Raw genomic sequence first — 24,192 nt, 5'->3', positions numbered from 1 at the left:
TTAGTTTAGTTCATTTATTATGCACCTCACGGCCCAAAATGGGCTTATTGGAACGAAACCCCAAAATTCAGTTACTTAAGCAAGTTACGGTCTTGATAAGCTAGTTGCACTATTTACTGTAATAGTGTTTTATTTACTATTTACTATTTATTTAATATTTACTTGTGTTATTATTACAAGAATATTAAACTATAAACAGGGAAGACAACAACAAAAAACATGTGGAAACTGCCTAGTCTAGCGAGAAAAAATTTTAGATTTAGATTTTTTATTCAGGTAAAGGTACATACATTGAGTTACATAATGTTGGATTTAAAGATAGAGAATGTACATACAATACCTTAAGCCACTAGTACGCATAGCGTTTAGCCTCGATAGATAAAATGGATAGCCTAGTCTACCCGTCTTCTCCCCAGGCGACCCTTCATAATTACAGCGAAGGAAAGAAGCGCCATGATTTTCCTAGAGGACTTCCGGAGTGTCCCAAGAGCGTCACGAGAGTCAATAAAAACACATAAGAGACGGAGTAAAGGACGAGTTGAGTCTGTTAATGACCTCTTGAAAGCGGCTTCTTCGTGCCTGTAAAATAAAAAAAAGAGGCTTAAGAGCGTATTTGCAGTGCGTCTAGCAAGTGTGAAGGTGCTCGTATTCAGCATCTGTTGAAAATGTGTAAGTTGATGAGAGCTTATTTGCTCTCATCTCCCAGTGAACAGATCAAAGTTGAACTGTCATGCGGATGTCGGAGCATGGGTTGAGAGGTAACTAGAGCATTAAGGTAAGGTCAGAGAGGCAGAGAAAGAGAAATGACGAGGGAAGAAGAACTGAGGAAAGGTAAGGCCGGGGAAGAAGAGCTGAGGAAGAGAAAGAGATAAAGGAAGAGAAATGGGGGGGTTAGAGGAGCAGAGGAAGAGAAAGGAGAGTTTAGAGGAGCAGAGGAAGAGAAAAAGCGAGGTTAGAGGAGAAGAGGAAGAGAAAAAGCAAGGTTAGAGAAGCAGAGGAAGAAAAAAGGGAGGCTAGAGGAGCAGAGGAAGAAAAGGCGAGGAAAGAACAGAAGAAAACGCAAGGGTAGAAGAGCAGTGGCAGATAAAAACAAAGAGCAGAGGCAGGGAAAAGCAGAGGCAGAGAAAATGCAAGGAAGAGCGGAGGCAGAGGACGGCGAGGGGATAGGGGATGGAAATTAGGCTAATTAGTAATGTTAATACAGCACTAGAATAGTTTATTGTGCCTTAAAGTTCAGGGAGAGTTAATGGCAGAAGACTGGAGCTCCAGACATTTTGTAACGAGGAGAGGCACTCTGGCTTCCTTAGAGACAGGCAATGACGCAGAAGAAGTAGATTTGTTATGCAGTGACCGAGAAGAGCGTATCTGTTATGGAGTGACGCAGAAGAGAGAGCACGTTATACAGTCACTAAGATAAGAATCTATGTTATACCTACCCAGCATGGCAATGCGCTCACAAGCTTCACTAAACTATTGCACTAAATTGCCTGAACCTAACCGAGGACCCAGAAATAACTAAATGGGATATCGTGTCACTTTTGCGAGCCGCTATAATTTTTAATACAATCAGTTTTGGCCTTAGGGGGTTTATACTGCAAAATGCGATGTACTATTCGAAGGGATGATGACTGTCCCAAGAGCGTCACGAGTCAATAAAAACACATAAGAGACGGAGTTCTCAGCTATCACATAAGATAGCTTCAACGTCCACTTAGTGGGCGTTGGGCAGAGGCAGAAAGAATGACCATCATCTCATGGCACAATTGACGAACACCTCTTAAACTTACAAATAGTAAATGTGGGTTCAGCATGAAGACATCGGGAATCATACTGGAAACACTGCAGGGGATTAACAGCACCCAAGCACTGGAAACACTTGCTGAAGAAAATGTCAGCAAACACGGCCAAACCAACACGGCTGTGAAGGCCGTCCATGGTGTGCCGTATAAAATAAGTGCATGAATTCCAGCACATCCCAACCAACAAAAATATTGGTTCCCCACACTTGACCCACCCACGGTAAGGCACTCCACCTCACGGCGATCTCCCAAACACGCCGGAGGCAGCACCCAGGAAAGTAACCCGAATGCATGCATCTCCAGGCACAACACAAGCAAAGTTGTTTTGTATGTGCACCCATGATTTGGAGGCCTGGTCGACGACCGGGCCGCAGGGACGCTAAGCCCCGGAAGCACCTCACGGTATGTAGACGGGTGGTACGCAAAGAAGGGGACAGGTGGAAACTGAATACCCAAATAGGATAAACCCTTCATGCAAACTGAACCTACTATCAAGAAGAAGAGTACCCAAATGAGCCACAGGAACGTTAGAAACAACTGAAACAACTTTTTTTTCAGCGTCAGAGTAGTTAACAGATGGAATGCATTAGGTAGTGATGTGGTGGAGGCAGACTCCATACACAGTTTCAAATGTAGATATAATAGAATCCAGTAAGCTCGGGAATCTATGCACCTGTTGACTGACAGTTGAAGCGGGACCAAGGAGTCAAAGTTCAACCCCCCAAGTACAACTAGGTGAATACAAGCCGGTAGAAAAACATGTTCTTTAAGCAAATACTAAATTCGGAACTATAAACAAGCAAATGGCCCACACAAGACGAAGTCCAAGGATGGTTGTTAGCTTAAATGCAGCAGGACCAGCACGACAATGGTGAACCAAGAGTACTACAGCGGTTGACCAAAGCCAAGCACATCAGGGACAGACCAAACTTGGGAGGGTTGGGGTTCTGGGATCACTGGTGGCAGTGGTTTGGTACTAAGTTCAAGTTCAAGGTAGTTTCGAAAGATTCGATTGTTTACATTGTTTGACGATTTTCAAGTAATAATCAAAAGTTTCTTCAATACATAAGGCACCAAACCTGGAAGGCTATGTAGCACCGACGGTTTTCAAGACTTTCGTTCTTTATAACACAGTGCACAGTTACAAACCCAATAAGATTTCAACTTAGATTCAACAGAGCAGAAGAAATTGTTAAACACATGGGGCAAAATCTTACTGAAGCGACCATACGAGTCATAAATACTCATACTCCACCTAAGTAAAACAGAAACAAGTAACACTTAGTGGGCCAGCCAGAGGCTTAGGGCCCACGCAGGTATATCCCTGAAGAAAGAAAAAAAAAGAATGGCTTGTAATTGACTTTTTGGTAGCGTTAACTTACTTAGCTAAATGAAACGTGGGGTTCAGTCCCTGAGCCCATTATGTGCCTCTGTAACCCTTTCCACTACCGCCCACAAGATGGGTATGGGGTGCATAATAAATGAACTAAACTGAACTTCCTGGTCGAGTATCAGAATGTCACTCGCTCTGTGCCTTTGTAAGGGGAGAGGACAGGTTCTGGCTCTGGTCTCCAGTAGGCCAAACAGAGCTTTGCAACTAATGTGACCCACCAGTTGGGAGCAATCTCAGCAAGATAACTTCAATTACCAACAAGGGGCTTCCCAGAAAAAGAGGTTAGGACAAACAGTTGGTGAAGAACGGTTGATATTTGATTTCTTGTCATACGTTACACTTTACCTTTAAAACTTCCATTAAATTGGCAGGATAATAATGATCCCATGCTATGAGTGGATAATAATAATCCATGATAACTCATGCCTGGATTTGGCTTCTAGGCATTGCCTTGAATTAACTTGTAACATTAATGACAGGGCTTTGGACAATACACACTATGATAACTAGATATATATGTTTGATGTAAATGGTTATTGTGATGGATTATGCATGGTATGATAGCGTCATGGCAAAGTGAACCGTAAAGTGTGGCTGTAGAATGCAGGTGGTGGCAGAAATTGGTCACGCTTGATGGACCGAGGCTTGCAAGAGGTGATGTTGCTACAAGTTGCTATGCTGTGTGACTGCTGGTAAAGATTAAACATGTCGTTATTTCTGGCTGTGTTGAGACTACCTAGATGCTATACTAAGATGGCCTTATAACCCTGTCTACCTGACTCAGTTTAGAGCAAGGCTGCGCATTAACTGGTTGATGGGATACTTGCTTGATGTCATTTGTACTACATGAAATTCTTGGGAAATAAGTGCAACGCCATTTGTAGTACAGTATGTGGAGTTCCTGGAAACATTTGCAGATGGCATTTGTAGCACATGGAATTCCTCAAATGCTAAAGTAGCTGCTGCATAATTTCCAATGTAGTTGCTACAAGTCTGATTACTTGGGTGCACCATATCTAGGTCACTTCTCGATGTTATGGCAGAAGAATGCAGTATTTATCTACTCACTGGATCATCTCAAATTTGCAGCAACAATATAGCATTCTAATGGATCATGCTGTCATGCAGAGGAATTACTACAATGTGTGTGCTAAATATAATGCATGGGAGTTACCTAATACAATGTGTGCAAGGCATACTTTATAGGGATTAACTAATCCATGTGCATAAGGCATACTGCATAGAGGTTTTCTAATGCAAGTCTCATCCATTTCAATTCATTCATAATAAGCAGCTTTAATTAAGTAAGTTTATTATGCCACCTTCTTCCCCCAACATACCCATTTCAGTAGGATAGTAGAAATGTTACAACCACATAATGGGTTAAGGAACTGGACACCCAGTGTTCTTATAGCTATAGCAAACTAGTGGTGATGAACTGACTATTTGACAATTCTAGAATGCTTTGCAATGATTTTGGGTAATGCCTGTACACTTATTTTCGAAAAAGGCAGAGAAGAGCTCAGCAGAAAACTACTGTCTGATCAGCTTGACATCACAAGTCTGCAAGTTCAAGGAGAGAATCCTAAGGGAGGGAATTCATTCACCTGTCTCACAGTGAACACTTGTAAAATCAATGCAACATGGGTTTGTTAAAAACAGATCCTTCCTTACAGACTTACTCATTTTTTATCTAATAAGTTACAGATATCCTTCAGGATGCTAACATGAGAGCAGAATGATAAAAGTTGAACAATCTCAAAGGAGTCAAGTTCACCAAGAAATGTACCAAGGGACACATGACAAAGATAGTGAGGGAAAGCTAAATTTAATATCCTCCAGAAAATCAGGACTTTCTACAAGGAGGCAAGTGACAGTAAGTGGTACGATACAATTCTGACAGTAAGGTGCAGGCCGCTCTTCCATCAAATGCCCACGAGTTAATCTTGTGTGGCCAATACATAACCTGAGGTAGAGACATTTTCCCCACTTCCTGTTACAGTAACAGAAAGGCCATAGGAACAGGTCACACTTGATAGTACAGTACATAATTTATTACTCAGAACAGTTGTGGCTCATGTTATGAATAACAGATTGAAATCCTAATAAGGAATTCACTTTTGGTAAATATGATAGGCATGAACAGCTTTTTAAGCAGCGACGGCGGCACGATCATACAAGGCTACACCAATGTGGCTGGGAACCCAGCAAAACTCAACTTCTCTTTTCTGTTAAAGATGAGGAACAGTCAATGTTTTGACTTCAATCAGCATGGAATGTAAAGGCTTAGAAAACACCAAGGCCATGAGACCACCTGAGTCGACTACAATAACAGGGAAACGTTAGCACATGTACATTAACTAAGAATGTAAAATTGCATAAAGCTCTGCCGTTAAAATGTTCATCTCTGGGGAAAAGCTGCACATAAAGGCTTGATAAGTAAAAATAATGGGAAGCAAGTACCATCGAAAGACTAACACATCCTTAAATAGAGCAAGTACAGTACATTATCAAAACTGTAAAAAGAGTGATACCATGTGAACATAGGTGAAAATGTTTAAGGAGAAAGCATTCCAGGACAGTTGACAGCAAGGGTAGGAGCAAGCCTTCACTGTATGGATTAGGGCTTTCCAAAAATTTCTCACAAAATCTGACTCTCTAAACAATCAAACACTTTATTCATAAATGGTTGTACATTTATCATTAGGAATGTTTACATAAAAAAATTGCAGTACTGTACTTACAAAAGTGTGTATCACAATAACAGCATTGCATATAGATATCATCCGAATCCAAAAAATTTTGGAACTTGTACAAATTATTACAAAAATGTCTGGACTAAACAGTGAACAGCAATCTAAATCAATCTTACATTTTTGGCATAACGTGAGTGACATTTAGTTTACAATTTGAAAGATGATATACATTGCAAAATAAAGTGTAGTTTACCATTAGGGCAGCAAGACAGATTTTGGCACAATATATATATATATATATCACAAAATCAGGAAGATGAGAAAACAATTAGAAGTGGAATTAACATAAACTAATCATACCATGAAGTTATAGAAATCTGCACACCCTCAGCATTCTCCATCAACAGATTCTGGGGCTATCCCCGATCAAAAGCACTCTAAACATAGAGCTCATACCAGAATAAAAATGAATCTTTAATCCTGCAATATCTTCAATAGGACTAAAAATGTGTGTCGGTAAGCTATCGTACAGTACAGTATTTACTTCATAATTCCAATTATCCAGCTGGGGGTCTCCCTGCTCTCTCTGTTGACTAGCATTATTTTATCCTTATGTAGACGACGAATCACAATAACGTGGCTGAAGATATGAAGATTAAAACACACACCAGAAGATGAGATGATGATGACTGTCATGGACCATCTGCCTATTCATTATAATGTAGACAATAAGTAATGTCTTCATTATTTTATTCTGTAGACTTACTACACCATTATATACACCATTTATACAGTCCCTGTAGCGCAGTGGTAAAACACTCACCTGAAACTTCGTGAGCAATTTGACCTGGGTTCGTATCTTGGCCGGGAAGGATTGACTAGGTGCCAATCATTAACTGTAAGCCTTTGTTCACCCAGCAGAGAATGGGTACATGGTTGTTAAACAATTTGATAAGGTCATATTACAAGGAAAATTAAGATTAAGGACCTGCCCAAAACTGTGTGTGCTAGTGGCTTTACAAGAATGTAAGAACTCTTATATATAAAAAAAAAAAACTTTTCAGGCAAAATTAAATCATTCATTTGTGAATTAAACTTCAAGTGCAGATGGTGACATCAGGCCAGGTCGGGAAGTTCCTAGGTAGTACCTAGTACCTACCTAGGGGAGTAGGGGAGTGTGAGGATAGACTTCCAAGATATGGCTCAATTAAGCTTACCAACGTCAGCATTTTGTAGTTCCCAAAGTTCACATCCATACAAGCTTAGACGTTGACTTTTAAAAGTACAGTAGTATGTTTCGTATAGCAGAAATATAATTACTGTAAGTCAATTATGTACTTCTTTGTATCTGTATTAACTGGTTAAAGGAAACACAGCCATTTATTGCATTTGGGAGATCATTTCACAGTATAGAACCCTCTATTTACATGTCATTTCTGCTTTGTTCAAATCAACTCCTTTTGAACATCAAATAAATATTTATTTCTAGTGAGATATCTATGGACTCTGTTACAACACTAAGACGCATTTGAGATCAGACTGGGTATTGTACAATTTTTATTTTTTAAATGCACGGCAATATTTTCACAATTTTACAATAAAAATATACTGTATTGCGTAGTCAACACAGTATACTGTAAATATAATATATAATGTGCATTTGAAAGAAAACTCTTGGCAAAGCAAATATCATTAGTTTACTTGAAATATATGTATAAAATGGTAGATTTTACTGGTTATGTTTTGAACATACAGTAAATTACTCTTTTTAGATGGCAGGTTGGATCAATTTGAATGTCTCTTGTCCTCTTTTAACCTATTGATGTCACTACCTAGCAAAAACATTGCTGGCTCATCATCCAAGCTGCTATAAAGAGCCTCTACATCGGGTGCATGATTAATATTCTCTAAATTTTTCTACAAATGTACCTAGAAATAATCCTCAAATTATGCTACAAAGTACCTGTTGATAATCAAATTTTACTATAATGTACCTATTAATTTTCTTACAATGTACCTGTTAACATTCTTCAAATTTTGCTACAAATTACCTACTTAAAATTACCTGTTAGATTAAGGACCTGCCCAAAACCCTATGCGTGTTAACAGCTTTACAAGAACATAAAAATATCAATGCTATGTAACTTCTTGTATATATATATACAGTACATAAATAAATAAATAAAAAAATTCAGGCTATTCCTCATCAAATTTCTTCAATGAACAAAATAATTCATAAAATTAAAGTATGGTGCATTTCTTTTCATGTGTCGAGTAGTACTTTTACAACTCAGGTATTGTGAGGAGCAATTTTCAACAATTATAAGTTTCTTTGACAATTTCCAAGTTCCTCCTGTGAAACTACAGTATCGAGTCATTTAATCAAAATGGACTTTCACATGATTATAGTCACATGTGGATTTTGTCTTATTCAAACATCTTAATCTGCAGCTGTGTCAACCCATTTTTGGAATTTACTCTGCTTCTTCCTTTGACTTTCATTGTATCTGTATTATGACAAGCAATAACCAATGAAGCAAGTCATTTATTTGTCTTTCCAAATAGTACTGTAATGACAACATCTTTAAAAGTGAAGTGTATCAGCAGGAGTATCACAGATATACACTCCTTGTTCAAGTAAATCTTCATATAAATTTCACAGAATTGTAATAGTTATTCATGTAACGTACGATTATGTTACGTTGTTGGGTTGATTAGATACACAGTTTTTTAGTGACTTTCATATTTATTTAGTAGTCCTGGATACAGCAGTGTCGTAGACGTTGAGACGAAGCCTGGAGCAGAGCAGAGAGCTGAGTGAGGCCAGAGTCGTAGAGCTCTGTGCGGGAGAGCGTGGCGGCTCGATTGGGAATTGCAAGTGTCTGAACTCGGGGAGCGAGAGCGTTGCAGCTGGATGCGGTCGTAGTCTGCTGTCTGCTCTGTGTCGAAGCTGTAGCGTCTTGGGTCGATTAGAACTGCCTACACCGAGTACTACATTCTTGACTGACATTGTACTGGTTTGCTATTCTCAAATCGCTGGCTTATATACAGTTACTACACCTCACAGTAAGACAGGAGGATGGAAAAAACGTTACCTGTAAATAGGGATAGGATTATAGCTTGTGTAATTAGTTATGCCATTAAGATGATGAGATAATGGAGTGAGTATAGGTATACTCGCTACATCCATATAGAGATGGTAGCCTTTGTTTTTGAGTGGGGTCAATCAAACTGTAACATTTCAATGGTCATTTTTTTCTAATGCACTATTCAAGATCCAACATGTACCCACTCACTCGACTATGAATGCACAATTTCACGATGCATATGTTAGGTTTTATGGGCGATGACCCTCAAAATCTAAATGATTCCTCAATGCCAATGAAACTGTTAATAAGAGGTACTTTTTAGGGATGAATAAAGTTTTACACTTATTGACCTGGTACTCCATTGCTGTACAAATTGTAATCAGTTAAGTTAGTGTTTTCAACAGAGAGCATTATTAATGTGTGCATGGAAGAACCTAGAAAGTTCTTTCCATCTCTTCAAAGTCATGCATTGATGACAAGCTGGCAAATGGTGTAATTTTTTCAATAGACCAACACACGAGTTGTTTTGGAGAGTTTTACCCCATCCAAGAAAAATACCAAGCCCAAATATATGACTATTTCACCACTATTCACATTTTCAAACATTGCTGTATTACTGAAGGAACTTAAGTAAAGGTCACATAACTTCCATTTCCTTGTAAGAAGGCACAAGCTTCTAAGCCATACTCTGAAGTACAAACTATCGAAACCCATCCCTTTGCTGCATGAAATATAAAGGTACACTCTAGTCTGCTCTACAATAATCCTTATAGTAACCCAATGATCATATGTACCTGGGCAGAAACTCCTCACTCCTAGGGATAAAAATTAAAGTGTACAAACAGGGAAAATAATAGTTTCTATCATTACAAAGGGTTTTATTTCTAGATCTTAAAGTTACTTTACAAGATAACTATGAAAATAGAAGTAATATTTTCACATACTATGTACTACTTTGAATAATCTTACTTTGAATACTGGTCCCACTAAAATCGTTACGTTACTTTACAATCTTCTCACAACTCGACACACAAATTTCAATTATTCTAACTGTACATAGTTCTTACTAGTTAACAAACAGACCTCACAAACAATGAATGGTATGACCCAGGACATATGCTCAGATGTAAATGCACTCTCTAGAATGGACGGATCAAAATTTATTGCCAGCCGACCACTGGGACATGTAAACACACTATGTCCTATTCCTAACATAGAAATAGCATCACAAATATGACAAACAGTCTCTGCAATCAATTATTAACCCAGGCCCGGCGCTTCGCGAGCGCTTTGGCCTGGGTTTGTATACTGGCCAGGAAGAATTGCCTAGTTGCCAATCCTTAACTGTAGCCTCTGTTCATCCAGCAGTGAATGGGTACTCGATTGTTGAATGATTAGTCGGGTCGTATTCCGGGGAAAAATTAGGATTAAGAACCTGGCCAAAAACACTATGCATGCTAGTGGCTTTACAAAAATGTAAGAACTCTTGTATATTTAAATAAAATAAAAATAAAAATTATATAATTTTAGAGGGGAACATTCTCCCATGGCGCAGAACTAGCTCACTGCATTGGTGGGAGTTTCAAATGTTTTTTTCCTTTCAAACCAACACAGTTTCAACTCTATTGCCAGCTACTAACACTGTTACACATTCTTTCCAAAAAGGACCACTTTCTTACACCCTTGAAAGACGTAGTACTTGAATCACACTGAATCAATATGATGCAAAATCATGTGTCGAATGCAATACAATGATACTTTATGGGTCATTTCTTCAGTGGCTCACTGGAAGATAGTCACTTAGCTAGCTCTGTAAGTTCCATGTAACACCAGACCCTTGCAAGTCAAAAGCCTACTCTAGACCAGACTCATACTGTACTCTGGTCCACTCATTAGAGGCACGAGGACACTTAAATTAATCCATATCAAGGGACACTCACCAGACAGTAGAGCACCCCTAACGAGCAACTGCCAGGAGAATCCTTCAATTCTGACAACTAGGTACAAAGCAGTAAGCCAGTTCCACCAGCAGCTCAGGGCTCTAACAGGGAACACCCCACAGACATGTGCCGCCCAATAAGAACCCGAAGCTTCCGAGAAGGGAAGGGTAGAAACAGATGAGTCAAGGGTAGAAACTTTGTGAGTCAAAAAAGGGGCTCACAATAAAGACATTTGATTACATTCAACACTGGATTTCTGGCTTTTACCTTTGGTGACACCCTTGGACCCATTTCACTATGAAAAAAAAACTAACATTTTACCTACCAGGGGCATAGGGAAGCAGCAGTTCAGTAAACCCCAAAACAGGAGGAAGTGCTGCCTAGGAAATGTAGATGTTTATCTATCAAAATGTTTGGTAATATGTTTATTGTTTGGGATGTGTGTATATGTATGTATTAACACGATGTACTGAACGGGGTGAAAATAGCTTGAGCTACCTCATCCCTTTGTGTGTATTTTACCTCAAACTTATTTCAATTTCAATTTCAAGTGCTGCCAGGTAAGATGACTCGGAGCCACACAAGCTTCGCAGACCATGAATGTTTCCATGGATGCAGACATTCTCGAACCTTCAAGGAACATTCCAAGACTTAGCACCAATGCACTATTGGAACGCCAAAATCCACAAGATCTAATCTCCAACCAAGTCATCTGTGATTAGTGGGAAAAGGCCACAATAAGTCTAATAACAGGCGATGAGTCACAATAACGTGGCTAAATTATGTTGAGAATGGTTCATAAATTAAATTATGGACTTGAGAATGATCCAGGACGGACCGAAACATCGTCGTCCCTTCACCTTCTAATGTGTGGTCTGGTCAACACAACAAACCTAATAACAATCATGGGCACATGAATAGACCCCCTAAACTGCCTCAACTTAAGGGGCCTTCTCCCACCCAAGTCAGGTTTATTCTTGAATATGGTTTTCAGTTATATTCATTCAAATATAACCAGGGTTATTCAACTTCAAAAAAGTAATTTTTAATTTTTTTAAGTTCTAAGATTTAAAATTACTATTACTTAGCAATTTTCTTGGTATCACTGGAAAGAACAGACAAAGTTCTATAATTTTCAATTGGGAAAATGTCAAATTGATGTTTCTTAATCAAATAATCTGGTGTTTTTATATTTTATTCCATAACATTTATCTTTCACAAAAAAAAGTTTCTCAAAATATTATCTATGAGTACTGTATTGTAAAGCCCATCAAAAACCTTTAACTTTAGAATCTAGACAAATTGAAAAATTTAGTTTCTGAGATTTGAATTTTCCCTTCAAAATTGCAATGTAACCAATTCTCAACAACACCCATTTTAATGGTATAACTTCTGTTTTATATATTATATATTTATATATTATATATATTTTGTATATACAGTACCGTATTTGCCGGCGTATAAGACGCTCTTTTTTATTTTTAAATATATAAAAAAAGAGCGCCGAGTCTAATGCGGCTGTATTATGTATGGGAGACCGAGGGACATTGGCTAGGGAGCCAGACGACCATACTGGGTAAGTTCGCTAGGCACAAAAATCGTTGCTAATAATAAAATACTGAAAGCAAGACGAGTTACCACAGTCTGTTATCACAAACAGTTATGATACGCCAACAGTTATGAAGGAAGCTCAAATCTTCTTATCCAGTATACATAACCCACACCTGATATGTCATACATTATTTAATGACTATGTTACCTTTAAGACACATTTATACATTATCTAAACGAAAAATTATCCTAGAAATTTGAAAGGAACATTCAACTTTCATCCGCCTGTCAGCCATTTGCAATGCGTAATGAATGACACACCACCAGAGCGCTGTGATGGTGCTACTTCAGAGACCAGAAAGCCTCTGGATGAGTATTTGCAGGCTGTAGGTGGAAAAACCACATGAGGCAACTTACAAAATGGCAGTGACAAAATGTCAACGCTGAACACCAACAAAGGTGGCTCTGCCTACGCAGATCAACAGAAAGCCAATATCCAAAATGATGTCGATTGACAAAAAGCAATGACAAAATGGACTAACACTGGAACAGACACAAGGAACAAGCAACGATGAGGAGGAAATAAAACGAACACCATGCAACTTAACACCAATACGAAAGCCACAAATGCGTCACCAAGAGACTAGCCACTTGAGCCCTATACAGATGGTGGTATTGACTGTGGTGATATGCAGACATTCTCGAACCTTCAAGGAACATTCCCGAATCAATCTTCAGAAAAAGGTCCCACACATTGAAAGTCCAGGACTCAAAAACTCAAGACATCCACCCACAGCACTGTCAAAGGAGCGAACCACGAAAGATGATGACTCCGATGAGTCTACCTTTTCCACGACCAATGAGCATGTTGCCAAGAAACTGGGCACTGCCCAGAAACTGGGCAGTGCCGGTACAGTTCCTACTCAAGGAAGAGGCAAGGACCGATCCTTGGAACTCCCACCCACCCCCTAGCATTAACACATGGCCGAGAGGCTGGAAAAACAGCACCACAGCCGACAAAACAGAAGAGGGAAAAAAGTGGTGAACAACATTAGAGAGCAGGACCAAGATGTGGGTTGGGACAGCCTGCCGGCATTCCAAACTAGATGAATAGAAGTCTTAATTTGCCTTATGACCAAGACAATTGAGCAACTCATGCAAAATCTTCATTGCTCCAACTGCAGATAAGTGATGCAATCCACAGTACAGAAGCCAGTGCATCTGGGTCACTCCGAGACTGACCAAATGCAAAACACAGTAGAAAGCTGGTGGTGAGCCCTGTAATAGTTTGTGATTGGGGAGGCACAAAGGGAAGGCAAACCCACATGCAGCTACTGAATACCCACATGCTAGAGTAGGGCCAGAGCAAGCATGCAAGAATTGAGTACTGTACTTCAAAGGACAAGCCACCCAGAAACTCTTTAAAGACTGACTCTTCTTCATGCTACTCAAGCATTCGGGTATGGCAAAAACCGTGCCAAGCCACCAGGAAAACAAAGAAAAGCTTGTCCATAAGCCATGATGAAGATGGGACCTCATACTTTAACCAAGAGTTAGACACACACCCAAACTCAAAGGAAAAGGGATCCATCAATGATAGAAGATCTTGCTTTTGCAGAAGAAACCAAAGCAAATCCCTCTGCACTGCAGACAGTGACAGCCAAAATTTTTAAATTTTTGCACAAATGACAAACCCAAGGAATCGACCGGAATCTGGAAAAACACACAGGAAGGGACTGTCAAAATATCTAACTCAAATTGTGAAGGAGGATAGGTTAAACCTTCTGCATGGAGTGACAACCCTTAGGAAGACACTAAACACCACAAAGGGTTGAAGTCCACCCATGGACCCTTCTCGGGACCATCCCCTCCAAGGATACAAACATGGAGCAAGCTTTAGTTGACAAAATGCTCCATTTCTTTTCAAACAGTGTGGAGAGCTTCAGCACCAGGGAACCTAAGCCGGTACAGCTCTGCAAATAATACAAACTGAATCACCCTGACAAGCAAAGCCACAGCAACCTGACAAGCCATTTCCTGCACATCCCAGGCATCAGGATAGAAACAATTATCCACACAACAGGTGGTATAGCAGAAGCAGAAGGGATAACCATCTGTATGCACCAAACACATACAGCATCCTGAAAAGTGGCACATGGCAAGAGCAGGCTTGAGGAAAAGGTCCATAACCAAATTATTCTAATGAAGCCTACAGGGGATTTACAGCTCTGGCAAGGAGAAAATCTTGCCTGGAGCACCAGGCATTGGTTACACTCTCCAAATAAATCCCTAACACACTGAAAATATAGCGAGATGAATGAGGTGTTCAGCTAAGAGGACTTGCAACAAATTCTGCATCCTAAACCAAAACAAACAGCAGTCTGCCCCCACCAAAGGGCCTCACAGAGAAGTAAAAGCACTTGCACTATCCAAAAAGGAGAATCCTCAACAGGAGGCCATTTCAGACACTTGAGTCTCCAAGGCCAAGAAACTCTGACTGGGCAGGAAGTCAGTGAATGACTAGAGTAAAAAATCCCTAGCTACATACAGCTGAGGTGAACAGTTCACTCAAGGTCCACACTACTGTATGTTGTAAAAGCTTACAGGGCTCAAAACCACATTGTACTTTATAGCAGTACATCATATTGTTGTCTTTGAGCCACATATACTTGGGAAGCCTCTTCTGTAAGATGGTTTCAAGGTAACTTCTTTCTGGTTAATGCTCTATTCGAACGTTTAAAAACCTTTCTGTAATGAGTAGATTTAGGGAGATACTGTTAGCAGAATTTAAGAACATCACAGATATGTGGAAACTTGACTCTCTCTCTCCACAACGACAAATTCCATCTTTGAATTAGAGGTTAATGACCTCTTCTTCTGTGGCATGCATCAAGCGAAGATGTGAAATAAGCATCTTTGTAGGAGCGGCCAACAATTATGTGGCGAATTCTCCATATCGTAGTAATAAATTTGCCCTTGCCTGAAATCCTTCAGGCTTGGTGGTGAACTAAAACTGAGATTTTTTAGATCTTGGTAGTCTTTAAGAATAGGCTTCTAGATGGTATAGTTACTAGTGTTCTGGAAAGCAGGTAAGCATTTCCACAGTAGTGGAGTCTGTCTATGTTCCTTTAACAAAATGTCTTGTTCAGTCTTAATAAAGTCATCTTCATCTTCAGTGATGAAAGTCACTGCCCAATCTTGTAGGCTAGTGACCGCAACAATAAGCACAAGTAAGCAGGGCCTACATGATCAACAAAATGCTGAACAGCAAGCACTTTGCAATTTAGGTGTCTCTATGAGCCCCTTCCATTAAGTCCTGAATAAAGGATCTGTCAAAATCAGCATCAAAGGCAACATTGTGATCTAATTATAGTACTAACCAAGAGCTTTTGATATTATATTTTTCAGGGTCTTGGTTCGTACAATTATGGTGTTCAACTCGGGTAATAGGGTAGCAAATGTTTCGTCACAGTATCTCGCATTCAATGAGATTAGTTCCTTATTGATGTCATGTGTACCACGGGAAACTGAAGGTTTTCTTATGAAAGGAGCATGCTGCAAATAACTATCTCCTATTTTTTTGTCAGCTGTGTGCCTGCCTTCTTGGCGTGTTTAAACGACTTTAAAATTCCTGCCCTCTCAGCCCAAGAATGGGCAGCTCTGGGTATCTGTCTCTCTGAAGAGTCAGGCATAAACACATTAATCTGTAAGGGTGATCAAGGAGAAATGGAAAGCTCAGGTGGGGAGTCTGTTGTAGCTTCTAATCATGCGTGTTTGGTAAACACTAACTCGGATGAATTCGAGGAAGGAAACAAAGGAAGCCCCGAGTAGCTTGTCCAGACCCAGTTGGGGGTCTTCGCCAGGTGTAAGATGTGCATCGAGTAATTCCAACATAGACGGCACCACTGAAAACCAATCTTAGTAATTATATGTATAAGAAAATGATGTCCAACCACTTGGGCTTTACAGTAGCACAACCGTATCTCTTCCTGCAGGTCAGCATTCAATCACCAGTTCCCTTCCCTCAAGGTCCACACAAGAAATGAACCACACAGACATCTCAATGAATCTGCATATTAATCTGAACAGTTGTGATAACATGCTCCTACAGGACAAAGTCCAAAAGAATTGTCAACACTTGCCTGAAAACCAGAACTAGGAAGGGCTAATGGGTTGATCTAGAATTCCTAGACTCCTTATGCATCTATTGAGGGGGACCAGATTCTGCTTCTGGTCATGTGATAGGCTTTTATGACTCATAAGGACCTGGTTCCACACTAAACATGGGGAGCTAACCATGTGGTTTGCTTCCAGGAGAGGGGTCATAGCCTGAAAGAATGGTCAGAAAAAAGATTTGTATATATTAATGATTGAATGATGCAGCAATATACCATTGAATTGGGAAATTAAAGGTAGCAGACACTGCATTACAGCATCGGGATGAAAATGTGTCCATTACACAACATGTGGTTGCAGATGCTCGTGTTTTGCCACAGAATCGGGAAGCTCCAAGTCACTACAGATATACATGGGTTTCTTCATATGCAACCCGTTTGCTCCGAGATCACTGCTGGACACACTTTTCCTCGTACTGCATTCAGATGACTCCAACTGACCTGAAGAAAGTTTTCTACCTTATTAAAATTGTATTAACAGTTATTCTACATACTGTATATTGTAAATGAAGGACCCAACAAGGAAAAAGATATCCAAACTTCCAAAGTAATTCATATATCTATAGAATTAAAGAAACTTGGTAAAATCAACTAGAATACATTTCCATCAGATGTAAATAAGGTAGAAACAGCACAGGGAAAGCATATACTGTAATTAATGTTATGTATGATGCCCTGCATCTGCATCAGTTGTTTGTAACTTGTTTAAATGATTTGTTTAATGTTTAAATGAAATATTTAAACTTGTTTGTGATTTGTTTAAATGAAAGCTATAGAAAATAAACAAATGGACTACATAATACAATATATTGTAATATAAAACATTTTCTCTATAAAAAGAGAATAATGCAAGTGCCCGAGGCTGGAGGCCAGACAGTTGTGGTTAGCCTCATGCAAATTTCCACGGTAAATTGTGATTGTATGGCAAGTGTAATAAGGAAGAGAGTCGGGGTCAAACCCCAGGCCTATCTAAGCAGGAATGGCTCCTATTGCATTAACCAATAATTCCTATAAAGTAAAACTTTATAGGAATTAATTACCCGGACCCTTACGTATGCATGCACAAACACGTAAAGACAGGCAACCAAATGGCTTCCGGAACTGAGAAGTAGGAGCTACAAGGAGGGATTAGCAGTGTTGAATGTAACAAAGCTAGACGACAAAAGAAAAAAAAAAAAAAGAGCCAATTTACCCGAGGGTCACTAACACTAGTGGCCTCGACGAGGATAGGAAGCCGGCAGTTGTTGAAGGATCCCTCTATTTGCCTTGATCTTTTCCAGCTGGATTTAAAAATGTAACAGAGTTTTGGCCTTTATGGCTTTGGCAGGTAGATGGTTCCATGGGTTTATAGCCCTATACGTGAAAAACCACCTTCTGAACAAATCTGAAAAGAGAACACTGAACAAACACTGAAAAGAAAAAACACTGCTGAAAAGAGCACCTTCTGGTCTCAGTCCTACATTGTGGTTTGTTTTGCTTGGAACTGTTGATCCCTGTTTGTGTAACATCAGACATTGTGGTTTGTTTTGCTTGAAACTGTTGATCCCTGTTTGTGTAACATCAGACATTGTGGTTTGTTTTGCTTGAAACTGTTGATTCCTGTTTGTGTAACATTAGACATTGTGGCTTGTTTTGCTTGAAACCATTGATCCCTGTTTGTGTTACATCAGACCATTTGAAGAAAATGTCCAGATCAACATCCTCCAAATTGTTCAGTATTTTAAAAGTTTCAATAATATCCACTTTGTCATGCTTGGTTTGTACTGTTGTTAGCCCAGTGGCCCTCAACCGTTCCTGATACGTGAGTTGACTTGGCTCTGGAATGATTTTTGTTGCTCAGTGTTGCACTTTCTCCAAAGCAGATATGTCCTTCTGAAGATGAGGTCTCATGCTTGGATTCAGCACTCCAAATGTGAGCACACTAGAGATTTATACAATTGAATCACTACCTTCCTTTTCCTTGAGTCAAAGGTACGCTTGATTATTCAAAGTGTTTGGGTAGCTTTTTTTACTGTTGCAACTTTCTGCGAGTGGTGGATTTTCACTCCAAAGTTCTTTTCTTCATCAATCTGCTGCAATGTAATAATATTAATTTGGTAGTTGTGGCATGTGGAGCATAGCAACACATGCAAGGTCTTGCATTTATCAATATTAAAAAGCATTTGCATGTAGATCTCTTTGTAAGGCTTCAATATCATTTAATCATTTTTAATTTAAAATAAATCTCTCTTTCATCTGCAAATTTGATGATGTGGTTTGTAATATTCTCATCTATGTCACTGATGTATGTAACAAAAAAGGTTTGGCCTCTAAAGTGGAACCCCTGTGGTACCCAACTTACCACATTTCTTCAGCCAGATTCAATCCCATTTAGCACAACCCTTTGTTTTCAATGTTTTAACCATTGTTTTATCCATTCCAGTAATCTACCATTTATTTCATGTGCCTGTAACTTCCTTGCCAGTATTTCATGTGGTACCATTATCAAAGATGTTAGCAAAATCCATGTATTCTACATCAACTAGAAGTCCTTTGAGTAGCTGGTTACCATTTCCAAAAATGTGAGCAAGTTAGTAAGGCAGGATCTATTTTTAACAAACCCCTGTTGTGTTGATTTTACAAGATTGTTCACTGAAGGATGGTGAATGATTTCCTCTCTTAGGATTCTCTCAGGATAGATACCACTACGATTTTCTCTACGATAGATACCTTAGGATAATGATAACTAAGTGCAAAATATTAACAGGTAGTGACAAAATTAAGAAGAATTTTTGAAAATGGCAACTTCAAGAACAACTGGACACAGATTCAAACTAAGGAAACAAATCTGCCAAAACAAAATTGGAATGTTCACTTTTGCAAACAGTGGTAGATAGTTGGAACAAGTTAGTAGTTCCTGTGGCACATACCATACCTATGTATGGTAGAGCTAAAATGAAGAGCTTAAACAAAATACAGGGTACAAGACATAAGCAGATCTACTCATAGAAGGAACAACAACATGTAAAAGGATCTGGGGAAACTGATGTCAGCTGACCAGACATTTAGTGAGTATAAAGAATCAGTCAGGAAAATAATTTGGATGAATTATGAGAACGTTCAACTCCAGGGATGCCACAGCAATGCTCCTAATAATAAAATAATGGACACAAGATAAGAAAAGGAATAATCCAGCTCCGAGAATCTTTAAGAATAGCAAAGTGAAAGAAGACTTATTGTTCAGCTCCAGATTTCTTGGCCAGTTCTGGGGCTCTCAATATATGAAATGGACCATGCACAAGATATAATACATTTGAATATGACTGTTACAACTGTCAGTGAGAAGTGCATAGATTTTGCCCCTAATGTTAAACACTGACTCTGACCCCCCCTTCCCCTCTGCCTGCATTACATCAGCCAGTCAGGCCCCGAATGTATGTTGTAGCAAACTACTCCAGACAGTGCAAAGAAGCCTAGTCAAGCAGACATACTTTTGGTGTACTTTAACAAATACTTGTCAACCTAAGAGACAAAAGTATGGGCAAGGCCAGGCCTTAGCAAACAAATTCAGACCTGAAAAAATCATAAATAACATTGTAAAGTGTGACCTTGGTTTAACAATGATCCAAACCCCAACACAAATGTAACATGGTGACCAAATCTACACAAATTATGCATGTCCAACACAAATAAACAAACCCATGATGACATCTCAAGAACCCTTAAGTACTTAATGTAAAATTCAACAGGAGACTATCCAGACACTAACTGAAAATGTAACTCTAGAATTTCAGTCAATTTCAGTCAATTACAGTGTCCAGAGACTTGCAACAACTGTGTATATAAGTTATGCATGTTAATCTCGTCCATTAACAGCACAAACCCACTTACCAATGAAACAAGTTTCTAAGGATAGAACATAAGTCACATTAATTGTTTAATTTCCACTAACCTGAAGTGCATTTGGAAAAACAGGAAATTTGTGAGCTGTGTTGTCACTGACAGCCTTGGGGCTACTTTAAGTGTTCTTCAGTTTGTTTCTTGTACCAGTATAACTCATCAGGGATGTTTAAAAGTACAGATATCTGTTGCTCCGGTACAGATTATCGTCTTGCTCTGATGAAGTATAGTTCTCTTTCTTTGAGGAGCAGATTCTAGCCTAAGGGAGAAAACAAACACAACAGTTAATAAATTTAAATCAATTAGTAGCACCATTTAAAATATCTTTTCCTTCGTGCAGCTGGTTAAATTGAGCTTGCAATGCACTAGCTTAAGCAGCAAATTGGTTAACCATATTAATGCTCTGCAACTGTTGTTTCAACTTACCAAATTCTTGATGTATCTGGCATTCTGCCTACCCTTCTCAGTACTGTATTGCCCCCAGTATCTATGAAATGAGTATTGTCAAATGTTTAGATTAACATTAAGACAAAATTTCCAAGTAAATACTATTGACAGTCCAGCAATTTAAGACATTTTAATTTTTTTAAAAGGAAATACAAGATCACTAGAGCCAGATGTATATTATTCCTAGCCTGCACAATTAAGTACTGTACAGTACATATTTAGATAATGAAATGGTTACATAGTATAAATATCTACATTTCTCCAAATTAAAATAATATTGGTGCCATTTTTTAAGTACAGGAACATTACCTTATAAAAATGTAACATTATCTGGGGTTTGAAACTTTCAGAAGAGATGAGAAACCATGAGGAGATTGGAGGATATTAGGAATAGGTAACTTGGAAAGTTAACTAGATGTGGTTTAATTGTATGACAGCAATTTAAGAATTTACCCTGTTAAAAAATATTTTTAAAATAATTACGAAACATTTATAGAAATACAAATTATAATAGATCCTACAATTCCAATGATTATAAATATGAAGCTGTAATTAACTTACCTCCACTGTACAGGTGAAAACTATACACTGGCTTACTCTTCGATGATGTACAGGTTCGGGCAACTTCAGTCCCTCTCACTGTGGGGCTGTTGCCTGTTGTTGAAATTTGAGCACTCTCCTTTACGAACATTGTGCCTGCTTTCCTCACAGCTGAAATATGAAAAGGAGAGGGCTACAGTAGCAATGGGGACCTTCATAGGAATGCTGCATTATATACTTTAATAATAATAATAATTCATCAAATAGGGTGACAGGAAGCCAGAGTGTATTCATACACGTTAGGCTTATATCGAGGTCCTTCCCCCCCCCCAGGTAGAATTACTGACAACAACTAGGATATAACCCCACAACAAGCTGACTAACTCATGAATACCTACTTACTGCTACGTGAACAGAGGCATTAGCTGAAATTAAATGTGCCCAACCATTTCTCTTCCGTCTAGGATTTAAACCACGAGTTCATCGATTGTGGGTTGAGAATGAACCCTATTGTATTACCTGGACCCAAAATATATGTCAGAAGGGCAATCATAACTTTGTCCTTTCGACAAGCCGACATCTTCCTGTCCTCGTCGAGACGACCACTACTAATAGTGGCCCTTCAGGTAAATTCAGGTAAATAACTGTCTTATTCTGTGCCCAGCACCCAGCATCCTATAAGCAAATAGATAAATTCAAGCCAATAAGTCACATCATACACAGCACGATTCACCAGTAGATTTTAAAACCTATCTAACCTAACCTAACCTAACCTAACATAATGAATCCAAACTTAACATACACAATTTTAACAATCAGAAAACAAGCCTGGGTTGAAAACAAGCGTTGTCAAAATACACACATACAATTTGACAATAATCTAACCTCACTGAATCTAACCTAACCTAACACAGCCTAATCCAACAATATACAGTACAGGTATACAGTTTTGACAATTGGATAACACACTGCCAAAGAGCCTGTAAACAATTTGATCTTAACCCATTCAAACACGCCAGGTGCTCGTAGACCTCTCCAATATAAACATTTATAACAAAAATGTATAACACACAGAACATTAGCACACAGAACACATAATAGCATTAGCCACAAATGACCTGTTGCCCCAGTACCGACATTATCCAATAAACTTCCCCCCTCTTCAATATCAAAAACTTAAATAATCAAGACATCGTCATCTTGGCCTACAATTAACAAACCCCCACATTGTTAGGAAATCAATTTGTCATATATAGATACTGTTCTTAAAAGTATTTCCCCCATTTCACACCCGCAAGATAATGTAAATGTTTAGTGGTTGGTAAATGTTACTCTTCTTGTTTGGGAAGCTGTTCTCTTGAGACGGTTAAGCAAATCAAGGCTGTGTCTGGGTACAAGTGACAGGATGAACAACCCAGCCGGTTTTCTTCCTATTGGGGAGTGTTGTAGTGTTCACTCACAAGATGAGTGATGCTGCCCAGTACCGTCACTATGGCGGAGTGTTCACTCACAAGATGAGTGATGCTGCCCAGTACCGTCACTATGGCGGAGTGTTCACTCACAAGATGAGTGATGCTGCCCAGTACCGTCACTATGGCGGAGTGTTCACTCACAAGATGAGTGATGCTGCCCAGTACCGTCACTATGGCGGTGTGTTCACTCACAAGATGAGCGACGCTGCCCAGTACCGTCACTATGGCGGTGTGTTCACTCACAAGATAAGTGAAGCTGCCCAGTACCTTCACTATGGCGGTGTGTTCACTCACAAGATAAGTGAAGCTGCCCAGTACCGTTACTATGGCGGAGTGTCCACTCACAAGATGAGCGACGCTGCCCAGTACCGTCACTATGGCGGTGTGTCCACTCACAGAAATTGTTTCAATGTCAGAGTAGTTAACAAATGGAATGTACTAAGCATTGATATGGTGGAGGCAGACTCTATACAGTTTCAAATGTAGATATGATAGAGCCCAATAGGCTCCAGAATCTGCACACAATTTGATTGACAGTTGAGAGGCGGGACCAAAGAGCCAAAGCACAACCCCCCAAGCACAACTAGGTGTGTCTTGGTCTATATATTACATATTACTTGGTCATATATATATATATTACAATGTCTTTGGCTCATAAACCAAAGACATTGTCTTGTAAGAAGCTGTAGGAAAGGTCACCTATAGCTACACCACGTAAGTTATAGCAGCGAGGCGGAGCCCAAGAATAGGAACTCAACTCCACAGACAAAATTAAGCACATGTACATATTAGAAAGCATAGATAATATTTATATATAAACATATTCATAAACACAAAAATTATATAATTCATTTGAAGTCTTGCACATTACAGGATATCCGGCTGAGTCGTCTCTAAATTGAGGTTTTAAGCTGAAAGGAGAGAAAAAATGGGTTATATTATGATTGCAATTTTGTTTACAAAACTTATTCATGCAACATTCCAAATTATAGCATCTATTTAGATTAAAAATATTTATTATTATTATAATCTTTATTTGGACAATTATTATTTTCATATATCATTGATCATTGCTGTCTTATATGTGCTGTCAATCTGATGTATGGTGTCTATTAATCTTGTTTAAATTACTAATCAAGCTGTCAATGTAATCAATCAGAGCTTTAATATAACAATGTGCTTTAATATACTTACTAAGCTCTCTCATCTCA

At 39.0% G+C, this 24,192-nt stretch overlaps 1 long non-coding RNA gene across 1 annotated transcript; it reads right to left on the bottom strand.

Annotated features, from left to right (window-relative positions):
• Positions 1 to 15,853: 15,853 nt before the first annotated feature.
• Positions 15,854 to 23,971, bottom strand: LOC123760301 (uncharacterized). Its single transcript, XR_006773144.2, has 4 exons — positions 22,970 to 23,971; positions 21,531 to 21,680; positions 20,575 to 20,781; positions 15,854 to 17,084 (listed from the first exon to the last, which is right to left on the bottom strand). It is a non-coding gene; the product is annotated as an uncharacterized lncRNA (long non-coding RNA).
• Positions 23,972 to 24,192: the final 221 nt, after the last annotated feature.

This window comes from Procambarus clarkii, chromosome 39 (assembly GCF_040958095.1).
Source record: "Procambarus clarkii isolate CNS0578487 chromosome 39, FALCON_Pclarkii_2.0, whole genome shotgun sequence".
Lineage (NCBI taxonomy): Eukaryota > Metazoa > Arthropoda > Malacostraca > Decapoda > Cambaridae > Procambarus > Procambarus clarkii.
This window is presented reverse-complemented; position numbering and strand designations above follow the sequence as displayed.